The sequence below is a fragment of the Fukomys damarensis genome, unplaced genomic scaffold, assembly GCF_012274545.1.
Source record: "Fukomys damarensis isolate Sample0158 unplaced genomic scaffold, DMR_v1.0_HiC HiC_scaffold_9, whole genome shotgun sequence".
In the NCBI taxonomy this organism is placed as follows: domain Eukaryota; kingdom Metazoa; phylum Chordata; class Mammalia; order Rodentia; family Bathyergidae; genus Fukomys; species Fukomys damarensis.
Genome location: NW_022900921.1, coordinates 13,877,471 through 13,896,552, shown reverse-complemented (window position 1 = coordinate 13,896,552; position 19,082 = coordinate 13,877,471). Strand labels below are relative to the sequence as shown.

General features: G+C 37.1%; 1 long non-coding RNA gene across 1 annotated transcript in view; it reads right to left on the bottom strand.

Annotated features, from left to right (window-relative positions):
* LOC104860911 overlaps window positions 1-19,082 on the bottom strand; it is a 254,336-nt gene that overhangs the window by 219,827 nt on the left and 15,427 nt on the right. The window contains exon 3 of the long non-coding RNA XR_779852.2: window positions 10,427-10,513. This is a non-coding gene — a long non-coding RNA (uncharacterized LOC104860911). The remainder of the gene's footprint in view (window positions 1-10,426; window positions 10,514-19,082) is intronic.

The following is a 19,082-nucleotide window of genomic DNA, read 5'->3' as shown; positions in this document are numbered from 1 at the left end:
TGTATTTGTTACCTTATACTGTGCATTTCTTTACAAACTGAAAAATCCATTGAAAGTTTTTCTCTTCTATCTATATTGTCAATCTTCTATTCTTTCAAATGTATTACAATAGTTACTTTATTATTGTGCTTCTCCAATATATGGCTTTATCTGGGCCATGCTTGTTTTCTTGATTGTGTAGCATATTTTCCTGACAATTCGTGTGTGTAGTAATTTTTTTTGTGTGTGTGTGTGTGCACTGATGTTGGATGTAAAGGAGTTGTAGGGACTGAGCTTCACATTTTTTTTCTCCCAAAGAGTATTTTCCCTTCCCCTTTTCAAGCACAGGCTGGCAGGACTGATCACCTCAATCCATCTGAGAACTGGGCAGCATCAGGACAGGATGCAATTTAAATTGGATTCAATCTCTGATTTCACCATCTCCAGGGTAAAAGGTGTTATATACACATTATAAATTGCACATTATAATACCACACAATGATGGGGATATGATCTGAGAAATATGTCTCTGGGTGATAGCATTACTGTGCGAACACAGCCTGATGCTAGGCAGTATGATGTTAAGGTGTCACTATCAATATTTGGTCCATCACTGACTGAAATATTGTTATGCAGCAAATGCCTATACCCCTGAGCAGGACTTTTTCTCTTACGTATTTCAGAACTGCACAAGATTTTGTTAGTCCTTCCTGCCCAGCAGCCGAGACTCTTAGGTCATTTCAGCCTGCCGTGAAGGTCCTAAAGCAAAAATTAACCATGCCTTTGGAAAGTCTTCAGATTAGTTTGCCACAGCATCATCCGTGAACATCACACTTTTCCATCGGTTTCCCCTTGTCCTAGAAGTGTCCCTCTGCCAATAACAAGCCAGACTGACAGCCCCATTCAAAAGTACATCCAGAAAAAACAAAAAACATGGTTTATTTAGTACAACTCACCATGACCAAGAAAAAGTCTTTCTTCTTATGAATCAATCTCTCTCCTCTCTCTCTCCCTCCATCTCTATCGCTTGCCTCTCTCTCTTTGCTCCCATACATATCTTTCTAAAAATGTCTAAATTCAAATTTAGTTACATTTGACTGTTGTATGGCTTCTTATTGCTTATTTTATCCTACTTGTAAACAGAATTTCTACCAAATAATTGAGATGAGAATTTGCTCCATAATATTCTTTTCTGCAATATTTCATTAGGTCTTTCTTTTATTTTCCTTTTTTTTTTTTGATGGGACTTCAGACATGTATTTTATTTTTTTATTGAGTTTATTGGTACATTTTAGGCATACAGTACAATTGCATTCATTATTGGGCTCTTGTACCCTTTCTTTTCTTTTCTTTTTTCTTTTTTTCCACTACTGGGGATTGAACCCAGGTCCTTTTACATGATAACCACTGATGCTACCTCAGCTTCTTTTTTTTTTTTTTTTTTTTTTTTTTTTTTTTTTTGGTAGGATCTTCCTAAATTGCCCTGGCAGGCCAGAAACTTGCAATCCTCTTGCTTCAGGCTCCCAAGTAGAAATCCCAGGTAGCTGGGATTAGAGGCACATGCCACCATGCATAGCACTGAGTGAAAATTCATTTTAGCAAATTCACTTATTTGCTCATTCATCTTGCAAACATCTATTGAATGCTTGTTAAATATCAGGCACTGTTCAAGGTTCACAAAATAAAAGTATAAATCTTACAACAGTGTGGAAGGGTAATTTTTTTAATTTTATTTATTTATTTATTTATTTATTTATTTATTTTTTGGTACTGGGGATTGAACTCAGGTCCTTGAGCTTGCAAGGCAAGCCACCAAACCGCTGAGCTAAATCCCCAGCCCAGGGTAACTTTTTTGAAAAACAGGACATAACTTTTAAAACGTTATGAAGTCATAAGGTAAGTGTGATAAGGTTAAGAGCATAAGAAGTTTTTACTTTAGCTTGAACATTTGGGTAAATTCTCTCTGTCATGGTAATCAAAAAGAAATTTTTTTAATTATTTATTTATTTATTTATTTATTTATTTATTTATTTATTTTTTGGTACTGGGGATTGAACTCAGGTCCTTGAGCTTGCAAGGCAAGCCACCAAACCGCTGAGCTAAATCCCCAGCCCAGGGTAACTTTTTTGAAAAACAGGACATAACTTTTAAAACGTTATGAAGTCATAAGGTAAGTGTGATAAGGTTAAGAGCATAAGAAGTTTTTACTTTAGCTTGAACGTTTGGGTAAATTCTCTCTGTCATGGTAATCAAAAAGAGACAAGAATTGAGGAGAGATTATTTTAGCGCAAAGTGGAGGTGAGGTCATCATGGGCAGAATAAAGCATTTTGTGTAATAACCTGAAGTGGTGAAGGGACAGTTTACAAGCTCGAATGATTGGAACACATTGCAAGATGAAGTTGGCCGATGTGTGCTGGATCATGTTTAACCTCTGAATCATATTAAGGTTTAATGTTTTATCCATCAAACAGTTTTAAGTAGGGAAGTGACGATTTCCTCCATGAAGAATGGTTTGGAGAAAAACAAGTGTACACAGGGAGACGAGTCAGATGGCTGGTAAATGTGTCCGTGTGAAAAATGACACTGACTTGATTGGGCTGATAACACTGGAGGTGGACAACTGGCTCGACGTGAGACATGTTCTATAGGTAAAATCACTAGGACTTGCTGATGAAACCAGGTATAGGAGGAAAAAGGCGATATGAAAAATTTTAGTATAAATATATAAAAGTTTTCTTCCTGACTTTTCATGGATAGCAGATTTGTTTTTATCACTGGATAACATTTCATTGGCTAGATATACTGCATCTCATTTATTCATTTACCTACTTACTATTGGAAGATTTAGATGCTTTCAAGTTTGGGCAACTATGAATAAAGCTGCTGGACACATCCACCTACATTTTTCCTGTGGATATACGTTTTTAACCACTACAGACAAATAACAAAGAACATGACTACTGAATTGAAAGAAGCCAACCTGATAAAGCTATATACTAGATGATTCCAACGATATGACATTCTGGAAAAGGCAGAACTCTGGAGACAGTAAAAAGATCAATGGTTGCTACAGTTAAGAGTTAAGGAGGAATGAAAAGGAAGAACATAGTAGATTCTTAAGGCAATGAAATTATTCCATATGATGCTATAATGTTAGATGCAAACCTCATAACATTTGTCTAAACCCATACTATCCTCAACATGAAGAGTGCTGATGTAAACTATGAACTTTAGGCAGTATTGATGCATCTTTGCAGGCTCATGATTATAAAAGCAAACCACTCTGGTGGAGTGTACGGTAAAGAAGGAAGTTACACCTGTTTAGGGACAAGGCCACAGGGTGATATTTGTATATTCTCCTTAATTTTGTTGTGAATCTGAAACTGCTCTAAAAAATAGTGTATTAAAGATACAAACACAAATGGACTTGCATTTTGTGAATTTTCCAAAAATACTTCACATGCATTATCTTTTACTCATAATAGCACAATATGATCAACATCATCATCCCTTTTCCAAATAAGCAAAGGAGGGCCCAAAGTTTCTTATCTCAGTAACTATTTCACAGCTGAGATGGAAACCAAATTGTGTAACACTAGTTCGGGGCTCTTTTACTTGCTCTAGCATTACTCTCCCAGTACTAAAAAACACAAGAAAAAGTGCTTCTGTAGTTGTCAGAAGGTCGATGTTAATGTCTCTGCCACCTCCTCAGTCACTCCCAAAGTCGAACCAAGCCAGTCACCAAGTGATTCCAAACCAATGATCTAGAATTTACATCAGCCATGGTAATATTTGGTGGATTTTACTGCCAACTTCAGAGTATTTCAAACTTTTAATGTGTGTTACCTCATTTGCCTGCTATAACAATCCTAAATACTAATATTGGTCCACTTTAGAAGTATGAAGATTAAGATATAGAAAGAGTAAATGTGTTTCAGATGCCAGAATAACTGGCTGAACTAAGACATCCCAGAATCCACATTGCGCTGCTCGCTATAAATTCCAGAAGAAAAGAGTGGTCATGAGTTTGAGGCCAGCTTGCACTACACAGTGACTTCAAGGCCAGTTCAACTACAATGTTTAAAAAGAAAAAAAAAATCTTAATTTAAACCAAGTGCCAGCCCAAGGAAGGAGGGTCTCTAGAGAACATTTCCTTTCAGCAGCCAGAAATGCAGTACACCTTCTTTGGCAGTTGGAAGACCAGGTGCTCAGAAAAAGTCTGCACAATCTACAACCTTACAATGTCATGATGTCTGAGATTACTTTGGGAATGGGATCCAATGAATGACTATAAATATACTAAAAATTGGGAAAAGGGCATAGATAGATCATCGGACTGCAAGAAAACTTAATGAAGACTTCATGGATCAGGATTTTAGTCTTGTCTTTGTCAGGAGTGAACGCTGCAGTCTTTGGATCATCCCTTACCACTCAATCCCTCCTTGAGAATCTACTGTAGAAAGACTTTTATTCCCTTATTTCTTGGGTCCCTTCTATTTCTAATGTTTTTCAATTACATCTGCTTCGTAGGTAATCATAATTTCAAGAGTTTGTGCCATTGCCAGTTAATGAACGGACCAACCATCCCCTCCCATTTTTTTTTCTTTTTCTGCATGAAAATTTTTCCTCCCTCTCGGAGTCCCAGAGTATCTTAGATAATTCTCAGCTGACTTAGAGAGTGCTCGAGAAACATCAGCTCAGTTGATAGCTTGGCAATTAAGCCATCCTGCTAGCTCACTCCATGTGTAAAAGCGCTAAATTGCAAGAGGGTGTTTATCATTTGTCAAGTTGACAGTCTCCTGCTGTCAGCTTTGATTTGCTAAATACCTGCAAAAGATTTGGTGACTGGAACACCTGGTCTGCATGCTAAGCTGTAGGTAGCATCTCAAGATGTCCCTGCAGACCCTCCCCGAGCTGTGCTCCATCCTCCCCTTGGAAGGAGTCAGCAGCATGAAAGACTGAACCGAAATAGTTAAGGAAAATAGCAATTTCCACCTGCCACCTCTCTGCCCTGGATGATGCTATTATGATGACTACAATATGATCTTAGAGTGCTTATTAGTAGGCACAAGGATCTATGCCAAATAAGCCACTTAGGCAAACTTATTTCATCTGTATGACACTCCAGGCGTTTACCTTGTCTCTAGTCACCCACAACACATGGAATAATATACCACATTTACATTTGTCTGGTTGAAATCTCAGTTTTGCCAAAGAATTTATCATTAGGATTCTCCAACAAGTCTCACCATCCTGTACTTCACACCCTAGCCATGGTTTTCCCTTTCGAAAAGTAGTCACGAGTTAACAAGCAACATAAAACTTCCTGCTGTGTATTTCTTCTCAGTTCTATGATTTCACTCATCAATATAAGCACAGTTTTCCTTAGTCATTTTGAAGATGCAAAAGTAAGTCAGGGATTTCTCATCCTCTCGGTTAGATTGCAGAAGGAAGTTTGATAGTTGCTATTGTGTGCTTGTATGTCAGCACTGTCTTCTGAATCCATGTAATAATGTTGACTCTGGCTAGATGCTGCCCCAGGCTTTAAATGTAGGAGTTCAAGACGGCCATCAATGAGCTCCATTTGACATGGTATTTTATTTTAAAAACTTAAATATCAAAACCAAGTTATATTGTTAATACTTAAAATACATTGGAGTTTGACACACTTGAATGAGAATTTTGAATTTTGTGCATGTACAAACTATTTTTTGAGTGTAAAACTATGCCACTGTGGTCAACTGATCATTTTTTGAGCCTTAGTGACCTCATCTGTAAAGCACAGATAATAACTATGCTTACGTGAGAAATTACTATGAGAATAAAAATGTAAAGTGCTGCTTCACCTGAAGAACCATGGTATTGTGAAAGTACCCCTGCATTTGCAACTGTTCTGTGGGACTTCAAGCCATTGAATAAGTCACCCAAGTTCTGGGAGTCCATGTTTCTGGCCTACATGTGAGAATAATACTGCTGTAGGGCTGTGTCTAGAGCTACATCAGATACTGGACCTCTGAGGACTAGAACAGCACCCGGCACAGAGCACATGCTCAGTTAGTAAGTATAGTTCCATCTGTTTACATGCATTCATATTTTAATTTCTTCATTTTTGGTGTTTATATATAAACACTGATTCCATAAAGTCAGTACAGAAGTAAACTTTTCTGAAGTTAATGAAAATGAACATAAATCAGGAATTTGGTGGGTAAGACATCTTTGCAGACCTCTCAGTTTATCCAAGATTTTATAGATATGAGTTAAGAATTCTAACCCCAAAGGTATTTTTCTCTGTCCATTCTAAACCTATGACAACCTTCCCTAGGCTAGGCAGCTTATAAACAATAGAAATTTGTTTTTCACAGTCCTGGAAGTGACGAAGTCCAAGGTTACTCTCCTAGATACTTAGTGAAGGTCTACTTCTTGGCTAATACATGGAACACAGGTGAGGAACAAAAAGCTTTTATAAGGGCCCTGTTCTTTTCATGATCCAACCATCACCCAAGGCCCTACTTCCTAATGGCAGTACATCGATCTTTAGTAAGAGAATTTTGGTGAGGGGACACAAATACTTAGTCTGTAAGAGGGTCAGAAATGAGACTGAGCAAATGATGTACCTAAAAGGCATAAACCTACAATCAGAGTGACAAACTTAGGAATGCTGGTGATTCTGAGTGTACAGAAGAGCATGGCTTCTGGAATTTGCTAATCTAGAGTAATGAATACATTGAGGTCATGTCTAACCAGGGAAACGGCATTCTCCACAAGCAAGTGATACCCGCTGTGTAATTTCCCATATTGGCATCCTAAGACATCAAAGAGTCACACTTCCTAAAGTATTTCCTACTATTTCTCAGGTCCTTCCCTTACAGAATTTCCCCTTAAGTATAAAGTAATTTGGCTTAATTCTTCAGTTGGGAATAGGTAATTGCAGCTCTTGGAGGTGAGTAAAGCATGTTTCTCTGTGGGTTTATGTAACAATATGATCGTAATGGTTCTTGGGGGAAAGGGGGTGGCATTAAAGAACACACGTGCAGCCTTTCTGCAGCACTCACAGAAGCTTTCCCTAAATAAAAGCATGGACAATGGTTTCCTCCAGATGTATATACAAGGGAACTAGAAGTAGGCAGATTTCTTGAAAGATAACTTTTTTCTTTTGGCTTTGTTTTAACTTACATGTTTTCATTTTATTTATTGTTTTCTTCTAAGCCAAGAGAGAAAAGTCATAGCTTCAGATCTATGACACAAGAAAGTCTGGTGACTTAGGAGGCAATACCCAAACTTCAGGTATAACAGTGTACCTGTGCTCTCAACCATTGAAACATGGTAGAAAACAGTATTTCTTCAAAAAGAGAAGGGTGAACTACAAAATGTACTGGGCTTGGGGTCAAGAACCTTGATTAAACTGGCAGACTGTGCTCCCTCTTTTGCCACATGACATTCTTTGTCTGTAAAAATGGAGACACTAGTGTCCACCACAGTAGTTTTTGTTAGAACTAAAGGAGACGAGGTACACATAAACCCTAGGGTGACTTCTGGTGAAACAGCAAGTATCTGCAGGTTAGCCTTTACATTTTCAGTTTCTTGTAAGAAACAGGGAGCTTTTCCAACATGATACAGATTTTTGAAGCTTGTCCTCTCATCTTCATGTTTAAAAGGAGTACTAAAAAGTACCAATAAATTCAATGAGAAAAAGGAATACTCAGGCTTGGGTACTAAGCAATACCAAAGTCCCTTTGTTCAACTGAACAGAGGCATCATGTCAACTGATGCTGTGTATTCCGATATTGAAAGGCAACGTCCATTAGCACCCCCATTTATCAGATGAGGAAACAGTGAGGTCCTAGGCTGAAATAATTCCACCAGTGACCTAGTTAGGAAGTAGTGAGATCCGGTCAGAATCCAGATCTACCAGAACTCAGTGGTAACAAGCTTATCAGCTGCTATTTTCAGCCCACTGAATTCTTAGCTGAGTGGCATTATCTATCCATATATATAATATATATATATATATACAATATATATATAATTCATATTTTATATTCATGTTCTATTCACATATTTTGTTGATCGATATCTTATACTGATACACACTAAATAAAATATAGTATATTAATAATATCAAATCCTCACTCCTGAATTATTCTAAGCATCTTTTCCACAGTAGAGCTTAAAGTTATTTGAAATTCATGCCTTCTGTTAAGGAGATTACTACCACACTTTGTTCATCAAACACTTCATATCCACCATAAATTTATGGTGCTATGGATGTGTGTGAGGTATCTTCAAAAACATTAGAAGGATAAAGTCCCTTACATAGACTCATGATCACTGGCATTTTCTTATTAGACCAAGCTGTCTGAACTGGGCAAACATGTCCATTTAACTCAGTTCCCACTGCCTGTCGCACTGAGCTAGAAGTTGTTTAGGGACTGTCCTGTCCACCTCTGTCTCATATGCCAGCAAATGGCATGGGAGGACTGGAGGTTAACAGGGCAGCTCAGCAGTGGGAGAACAGCAGCCGCAGAAGTAGAAATAGCCATGACCACAGGCGTCCCAGGAGCAGCCCTGGGTGCTCCCAATGAGCTGCAGACAGGGCTGTGGGCGTTACCCACATTATTTCACTTTGATCTCACAGAAATCTGTAAAAACTTCATGTTATTATTTTTATCCTCTTTTATTAAGAGACAGACAGGCTAGATAATTTCTTTAACATCACTTATCCAACAAGTAATGGCATTGCCATGTTTGCAGCATGTGCACTGAGATATGCAGCATCAGTATACAAAACACAAGTGGAATACGAAATGTGCACTGCATATTAAAAGTATCGTCGCACTGGATAGTTTTGTCATACATTAACTTGGAGAGCGAATTTTTCTGATATGTGCAATATCACTTAAGAAAGGCAGATTTAAAATATAAGACACGGAAATCTTGCCAATAACTGTGAAATAACCTTCTTTGAACATTTAGTAAGGATCAGCAAACTATGATTCATGGGCCTAATCCAGCCAACTGTTCATGATTTTAAGTTTTATTAAAACACAGTCTCTCCTCTTCATTTATATGTTGTCCATGGGTGCTTTCAATGTCACAGATAAATCATTCCAAAAGAGACTGTATTGGCTTTAAAAGCAAAAATACTTATTATCTATATCTTTACAGGGAAAAAAAAAGTCTGTGCTGACTCCTGAACTAACACATCAGCAGTTCAGAGGATAGACCTACATACACCACCATAGTCCAGCCTTCTGGCTGCCGCTCAGCGGTAACTCATACGCCACACTTTGGGTTTACCATTACTTGCTTATTCAAAGAGACTTGTGCCAATATGTACATGCATTCACAAGCAATATTCATGCATTTGATAATGAAATGTTTAGTACATTAAAATATATTTGCATTGCTTATATGTTTAACATTTATATACTTAGTAATATGTATATAGTTTTGATTGTCTTTTAAAGAATATTTTTGATTGAAGAATACACATAAAAAAACACAAGCAAAAGCCCACCGAAAGTGGTACTAGTACTACTAGCATAGCTGTGGTTATAGCAGAGAAATTACCCTTATAAAAAAGCATTATCCATTTAATATGCAAGACATTACTTTTAGGCATCCAGAACCACCTTCATGTACCTCCCCAATCAGTAAGCTCCCCTCAAAGGCCACTGTGTATGCTTAAATTTCTGTGTCCTACCAATTTTTCATGCTTGAGTTAAAAAGTAATAGATATAGGGTAAAGGGGGTGAAGGGAGTGCAGGGGCATGAGGAAAAAATAAGAATCAAGACATATCACATAACGGTACAAGATTCCAATGATAAATGTAACTGCATTGTTTGCTTTAAATGTACCAAAAAGCTTAAAGGAAAAAAAACTAATAAAATTAATAAATAAATTAATAAATTTTCACTACAATGGTAAATTTAACAGTGTATCCATAAAGTTCAATCATTTATGCGTATGTGTAAACACATATATATATATATATATATATATATATATACACACACACACTTACACAAATATGTATAAATGCAAACAAACGTGCATGTATGTGTAACTTATGCATTGTATCTAGAATTATATTTTCTGTCAGCATTTCATAACTTTTATTATCACCAATCATGTTCTTTATCATAATTGTTTTCTTTTTGTTTTGTACTTCCCTGACGTGTCTGCTTGTCATTTTTTTCAATTACCCCAGTCTTGAACTTAAATGTGTGTACATTTAAATATTAGAAAGTTGAATTTTAAAACTTTTTTAGCATTTTAAATCAAGCTGTCTCAACTTGTCGTTTTCTTTCTTTGACTATGCTATTTCTTCTATCTCCATTTGTTTTTCTCTTTTCTTGCAACTCACTGGTGTACTAGTCAGCTTTCCTACTTATGGAACACAACACGATCCCCCACACTTAAAGGAGAGATTTAATTCAGCTCACAGTTTCAGGAGACTCAGTCACTGGGCTCGAAGGCAGGAACTTCATGGCAGAAGGGCATGGTACAGACAGCTTCTCAGTTCAGAGCATCTGGGAAGCACAGCAGGGGAACAGTGCCAGTGAGGAATGGGCAAAAGACCAGATACAGTACACAAATCCATGCCTCCATGACCCACACACATACAACTGAGTGAGATCTACTAATCTGCTATGTATCTCTTTGTCCTTTGAAGTTGACCTATCACGTATCAGGATTACAAGTCACCCCTTGTCAACTTCATACCCAAACACATCTCATGAAACCACACTTCAAGTCCCAACACAAAAAATAGCAAGTTGATAATTTCACCTATGAGTACAATGATCCTTTCCCCAAAGTCTCAGCAGTTTCTACATTTTCCAAAACTCTAAGCCAAAATTGCATTGGATACTCCATGCAAACACTTACCAGGAACCTCAGTAAATATCAAAAGAACAAAACAAGTTACATATTTCCAAGGTACAATGGCACAGAGCAAAGCTCTCCATTCTCATAAAAGAGAACTAGACCAAAGCATGACTGTGAAACCCAAAAGGGAAAATATTAAATCCTGAGGTTGCATATCTGGTGTCTGTGTCATGCTTTTAACTTTGTACCATGAATGTTTAACACAGAACTCAAAGTTAATGAACAGAACAATAGCAACAACAACAAAACCTTTTAGTCACAACAATCCATTCTATTTTTTAAATTATTGGTCTATAAAACTGATTGCTATTATTTTTGCCTACAATTATATTTTGAAGTCCACTTTCAAAAAGAATTGCACTTTTGTTCACTTTTCAGGGTTCAGTAGTAATAAAGATGGGAATTTCATTATTTTACTTCCTTTTATAATTTTCAGCCATCATTGCAGACACTGGCACTCAGAAGTACTCAAATAAATGCTCTCATAATGTGAAAAATAGCTGTCTTATAACCATTCTGAGATTTCACAGAATATGAATAAGGCTCAGACAAGACAGTATTATAACCATATTCAGAATAAGACAAAAGCAAAGTCACACTGTAATCACAAGAGACATTAAATTCTGCCTCCTCTGTTGGATGGGCTGATTCAGTTGTTTTTATCTTCCTGCTTTCTATGTAAAATACATTAATATATCCAATTACCAAACTGTCCATGCTTTTTGAAGAGCCTCTAGTGGAGAACCAGCCTGTTTCCTCAACACCTTCTGAGAAAGGCCTAATCCTGTAAGAAGCCCCTCTTGGTCCTCTGGCCCCTTCCCAAGACAACCATGGTTACTGAGGAAGTTGTTCTACCAGAGTATAGCAAACTAAATCACACTCTTCTGCCATGTGTTTTGGGTAGTATTTGGCTAGTGGATTCAACCACTTTGCAATTATTCTTAGCAATGATAAGAATATGTTGTAATGTCTTTCATTCCAATTTAACAATATTTCTAGAATAGTCAGTCTACTTTTATAACCAGAAAAAGCAAGTTGTTTTACTAAAACTAACTTTTGAGGATAGGGTTTTAGAAGTAATACATGCAATAGAGATAGTCTGAGCCTTAAAAATAGTAATGTATGCTTTACTAATGGAAAAGGTAGTGTAGAAAAAACATCAGAAGAAAAATGTGGTATAGTAGACTTCCATATACTTACCCCATTTGTGTAATTTATCATTACTTAATTTTAATTTCTCCACTTACACACTGGACATATTAAAATCTATGAGCTGATCTTTTAGTTTTACTGAACAAAGTACATAGGCGTATACATGACTTATAGCTTATTTATACACATTTGTAAATGTACCTATGGAGATGTAACACATGTGCGTTGGCATTACTTTTCATACTTTACTGCATACTAAAATTACCTAGGAATTCTTTTCTGCTCATGGGGGAATTTCTAAAAATTGCAATGCTTACATCAATTTAAGTAGTATTTTGAGAGTGACTGCAAGGGTTATTATTCTTGAAAACATGTCAGATGATTCCAGGGTGCAGCGACTTTAAGAAGTGGATTAGAGTTGTGCTTTTCAAAACTTAAAACCTCATACAAATCACTTTTGATCTTGGTAAAATATAGATTTGGACCCAATAAATAGCTTTGGTAGTGGTAGAAGGTGGCAAGAATTCTATTTATTTCTAATGAATAACCAGGTGATATTGATATTACTAAGCCATGAGGCAGCCATGGAAGAGTGGGCTGTAAACCAGTGAATACTCTAAAGAGTATCTTTAACAGACAAGAAGGAAATAAAAATTGTAAATACTGCCATACCTCAAGTTGATAGCAAAAAACACAAGATAGTAATACCTAAGAAACTCTCAAGGAAAATAACATTGTTTGTATACCAAACAATATTTTAGAGTTATATTTCTTCTCTCTCATTCCGTCACTTTCCCAGTGGGTTACGGTAGAAACACTGAAAAGGTTAAGCACACAAAGAAGAAAACAGGAAAATGCAGAAGAATAAAAAAAATTAACAAATTTCATCTGTAATTAGAAAGGAATTAAGTTGCTTACGGAAATTATTTCCAATTTGTTTGACAAATTAAAAATAATTCTTAATATGTATACATAAATTTTGTTGTTTGTATGGTGCATTTATAAATAATGTGTTATTAGAAAAGAAAAGATGGAGCCAACATGTGTTAATGCCCTGACAAATGTTCTGGGTACAGTACAAATAATTGTTTCATTAGGGGGAAAATCACAAAAAGTAGGAAAGACTGAACATTAAAGATTCTTTAGCATCCAAGGAAGCTAAGTAAATGTTTATTTTAGAAAGATTCACAGCTCTGACCAGTACTACCCAGAGACTAATTAATTAGTCGGCACAGCAGGCCCAATTAAAATCTCTCAAGACAGTGATTCTATAGATAAGGTTTCATTATCAAGTACTAACTATGTACAAATGTTAAAAGAGACTAGAAAAGAAAGACCTCACTCCTGCCCTTAAATCTAGTAAAAACAATGCGATGTCACTCCTAAATATTAAATCTGTCATACTTCTATTAGCTGAAAATTTGGCCTTGTGCTTGTGATTTTTTTTTTCTTTCTACCTCCTAGAGTTCTGCCAACAGTGGGTGTCTTCTTTGAGTCCTAATATAATACACTTTGAGGATAAGGGGAGTAAGGAGATTAGAGTAGGAAATTCTTCAATTGTCTCAATCTACCTGGTTTATGAGCTATTTCAAACACAGCAAGACTCTGCGGATGTGATATTGTTGAATAGGCTGAGACTGTGTGTATTCACAGAGACTATCACCTGAGCTGAATATTTAGTGATAAAAACTGTTATCACAGAAAATTACAGGAAAGGTAGAGACAATGGATAGAATCTGAATACTCCGTGCTTTAATTTGGTTTAATTGGATTTGGAACATTTGGTCTGGAGGCGTTCTTGGTAATTTCTGTGTAAAGAAATTGGCCTGATGGGGGATAGCGTGGGGAAAGAAGGAGCAAGTGTAAAGTTTAAGGAGAGGGAAAAATAGGCCCTGATGATCTCTTGATAGTGCTAAGTCCGTCTATTCATTAATAGGCTCATCTGTGTTCTCCCCAGTTGTGAAGACTTCCTCTTCCATCTTCAAAAGAGGGAAATTCTCAGGAATCTAATGCACCTGAAAAGCCAAGAAACAAGTGGTATCCTCCTCAGAGCCCAAAATATTATTCCTATTGTACCAAACAAGCTCAAGTAACAGATCAAAATATTGCCAAGGTGTGAAGATTTGACGGTTAAATCACTAGTACTTCGCTTGTAGTCACATACACTCTAGCAGTGATCCCAAGGTGCCTGGTGAAGAGAGGTTGGGTTCCATCTGAGCATGTCTTCATGGGTAAGAGACCTAATCACGTCCCTCCAGCACAGACAGGTATCATAGAAATTGCACAGAGTTTTGATCCAAACACTGCACAGCCCTGAGGTAGTGACAGTCTTCTGGCTAGGGTTTTTACTTTCTTACCTTGGTTTGACTATGGTATGTCTTAGTGTGGATCTCTTTGTCTTTATCCAACTTGGGATACTTTTTGCATTCTGGGAATGAAGATAAATGGTTTCATCAATTTAGAGAAATTCCCCATTTCTTGAAATTATTTTCTCTTTTTTCTTGTCTTTTTTTTCTTTTGATCCAATTACATGCTCACTGATACTCTTTTTAGCATATTTCATGTCTTTCAAGCTCTGTTCATCTCAACTGTTCTTTGTTTTGCAAACTAAAAATTTCTTAACCTAGCCTCAACTTCGCTGATTCTACTTTTAACTCAAATCCATTCATCTCTCATGAATTGTATTATTTCAGTTATTTTTGTTTTTCAAATCCAGAATTTTCATTCAGTTCTTTTTGTAATTTGTTTCCTTATTGGAAAAAAACAACTATTTTAATTTATGCTTTCATTTTATTCTTTAACCCATGGTTTAGTTATTAAAATATACCTGGGCTAGCTACTTTGAAATATGTGTCTAGTAACTCCAGTATTTGAAATACCTAGGAGTGGGGCATCATGGCACATGCCTGTAATCCCAGCACTTGGGAGGCTGAGGCAGGAGGATAGCTGTGACTTCAAGACCAGCCTGGGCTACATAGTGAGTTCCAGATCAGTCTCAACTACGTAGTGAGACCCTGTCTCAAAAAACCCAAAGAAAGAAAAAGAAAAGGAACTACTTAGGAACAGTTGCTATTGAGTATGCAGACTACTTTTGTTACCCTGAAGGTGCTACACACATTGTGGCTGCATGACTCATAACTCTTTGTTGAAAACTCAACTTTTTGATAATAGGTCATACTAAATCTTGATTCTGATTCTCCACCTTTCTCCAAAGGTTGTTATAACTGTTGGTGTTAGTTTTTTTGTTACTGTATCCAACTATCTAGTTTAAAAAAAAAAAACACAGCAAAGATTTATTTTGGCTCAGTTTCAGAGGTTTTAGTCCATGATTGGCAGGCTCTATTGTTTCTGGCTCTGTGGTGGGTGAGTTCCTCTGTCATGGTTGGAAGGTATAATGAAGCAAAGCTGCTTCTGATGCGGCAGCCAGGAAGCAAAGTGGGAAAGACCCAGAGAGATCCACACCCCCACGGCCAGCATCCTGAGCGAGGACCCACCTCCTAAGCCTCCATCACCTGCCGACTGCACCTTAACATTATGATCACATCAAAAAATTAATCCACTGATAAGGTCAGACTTCTCATGGTCCAGCCAACTCCCAAAATCTCTGGGTCTAAATATATAACATTTCAGGGGAACATTTTAGTCTAAACTATAGCACTATTTTTCTTTTAATCTCTAGTAAGCAGCATGGGCTAAATGTAGTATCTTCCCACTTCCTTTTTTCCTTTTTCTCTATCCTTCCTTTTCTTCCTTCTTCCTTCCTCCTTCCATTCTTCCTGCCCTCCCTTGCTTCCTCCATTCTTTTCTCCTCTCTCATTTTTAATCCTTATTTTCTTCAGACACCTTTGGGTCTGCTTAACTCAGTTACTAGCAAGGCTATGTTCAAACACATTTGGCCACTGAGTCTTCGGATCTCTGTCAATGGATAACAAGGAATTCTATTAAGTTTTGATCCTTTAAAACATAATGCAGGCATCCTGAGAGGTGCTGCAGTTTTTATTCTTCACTCGATGCAACAAGCTGCCTCAGCCAAGCATGTGTATGGTGCAGCCACAACTGCAAACTGCATCTTTATTAGCACACGTCATCTGACGTCCCCCACTTTTCCAAACATGTTGCTGAGCTTTGCTACACCTCCAGTTCTACTGGTTTCCTCTTGAACAAGACAACAAACCTGCTGAACATTATGGTTTTTCCCACTCTGGAGGAATCTCTACGGCAACGAAGCTGGGTAGAGATGGAAAATCCCTCAGGTAAGAATACCGCCGCTCCCAGCGTTCTTACCAAAGTTCAGCAGTTTTTCAGGCATACATGCTCCTTGATTTAGTTTATACCTTTAGTCACCTTCCACAGGCTGAAGCAATTTTTAAAATTCTGTCCAGTTTCACAGATGCTTTTCATTGACAGCATCTGTCGGTCACCTTACAAGGAAACAGTCAAAACCGCCACCTCTGTCCTCTCTTCTGAAGGTGACAAGAGTACTGCCTTCTTGGTAAGGTTTTACTATAATTCTTCTACATCAAAACTATTTAATTCTGTTCTTTTTCATGATCTGGCCTTTAAAGATTTTTCCAACTTTCCCAGAGCCATTCCTAGGAATCAGAATTAATACAAACTTTGTTGTTTTTTTGGACTTTCAGCAATGAAGGAATTAATGATGAAAAGAGCACCACCACCACCACCAACAACAACAACAACAACATCATCAAGAGGACTAAGAAGTTGAAACATAGCTTTAGAAACAGTCTGATTGAGACTCCTGACCCCTGACTTAGGGTCTATAAGCATTAATAATTTCATTTGAAAATAGGTTCACAATACTACCTACTTCATAATTTCTGCAATGGCATAAAGCATATGAAAACCAACAGCACAGTCACCTGGTATTCAGCGTTCCTATTGCTTCGTTACCAGTTATCCATTGAAATTAGCATCTGCAAGCCTAAATGTAGTCAGGAAGTGATGAGAGAGCAAGGACTGGGACTTTGGAGCATGTGCGCCCTCTGTCTACCAGGATGAGTCTAGACAAGAGGGCTTCCCTCTCTTACACTCTCAGGTCTTCTGTCAAGTGAGGAGATCATATCAAACCATTCAGAAGACTCCCTTTGGCTCTAATATTAACAAGTCTATGAATTCTTCCCTCTTTCCGAATTGATAACACCATTCACCCGAAACTGACTATACGGTACTTTCTAGTATCTACCTAACCAAATGAAATCCTTTATGAACCAAGCCCATTTTGATCACTTATATTCTATCCCAAATACCTATGGCTTGGATTCGCCTATGGCCCTAGAAAACAACTAATCTATTGGCAGGTCTGGGGAAAAGCAATCTTCCAGACCAGAACTCTTCCCAGCCAGTTTCATCATCCCCTGACATGTTGGAGAGTATTTCCTCTCCCTATAATATTCCAGCATTGGCTTCAAGCGACTTACTTGTGGGGATGGTGAAAACCAGTCTTCCCAACCTGATCATCTCATTATCTGATGAAAGGTTGGGGAGTATTTCTTTTAATGATAGGATTCTGCTCTTAGCTCACTGAGACACAATATGGACATCTGAAAATTCCGTGGCCTTAGTGAGTATCACTAAGGAATAATGAGATCTAGAGCTCTGAGTTCTTATCTTAGCTTCATCTGTAACTGGCAAGCTTTAAAACCTAATTATATCATAGTTTTCTCATTTATGAAGTGGAAATAGAATAATACCCTTATCATTATGTAAATGGAGTGATTTTGGGATGTACTTAATAAATGCATTGATGGTAGCGATAATGATCATTGTTGTTATAAAACATCAATATGCAAGGGCAAAGTAGAGATTTTTAATGATGGGTAATGTTACAGGTTGAAGTGTATTCTCTAAAATGATATATAGAAGTTTTCAATTTCAATACTTGTGCACCGGGGATTTAGCTCAGTAGTGCCGCCATCTGCTTTCCAAATGCAAGGTCCAGAGTTCAATCCCTGGTACCAAAACAAGCAAACAAACAACAAAAAGCAACAAAAAATAAACTTGAATACTTGTGAGTGTGATCTCATTTTAAAATAAGGTCATCATGATGATAAACTTCAGATGAGGTCATACTGAGTTACGGAGGGGCTCCAGTCCAATAACTGGTGGCCTTGGAGAAGGAACACAAGGAAAGTACAACAAGAGGCAAAGACTTGAGCACTGCATATAGAAGCCAAGTACTATCTAAGACTTCTGACAGTCATCGAAAGTAGAAAGAAAGAAACAAGAAAGAAATGCTCCCCTAGACTATTCAGAGAGATCATGACCCTGATGGCAACATGATTTCAGATTCCATCCTGTAATACTGTCACAGGAGAAAAAATTGGCTTTTCATTTAACTTCCTAGCATATGATGACCTGTTATGAAAGTTCTAGCAAACTAATAAATACAACTGACTATTTAAATAACCTGGAGAGGATTTTGAAAGCAGGCATTCTTGGGCTTTATATAACAGATATTGTTCTCATGAGCTCTAAGATGAACTGGAAAATCTATTTTTCTTTTAAAGTTCTTGAAAACCATTAATAAGTAAAATCATTGGCATTTATATAAGGTTGTCTATAAAGGAATGTTTACCTTTATATAAGGCTTGATGATGCCTAAAAATGACTGCAAAATACTTCAAAGTGGGGTATCAGCTTGTTCCATTTTCTCACTCCCACTGACCACACTGTACCATGCATAATACATACCATGTGTTTAAAGTAATATCTATGTAGCTAAGAATAGAACTAAGCCACAGAGTTTCTGTTAAGTGCTCTATGTGGGCTACCTTATTTAATCCTAAAGAGACTCTTGTGAGATAGAGTCAATTATTATTTCCCATTTTAGGACATCTAGATACAGAGAAATGAGGTGATTTTCACAAGGTCACACAAACCTGTTAATTGGGCAGAGCAGAAATTTAAACACAGATGGTGTAATTCAAGAAGTAGCTCTCTTCGGTACACTACTTCAATGTTTCTGTTTTAATTTAGGCTCTCTAAAATGGAAAGCACCATCCCATTATTATGAGACAAATGAGACAGAAATAAATAAAT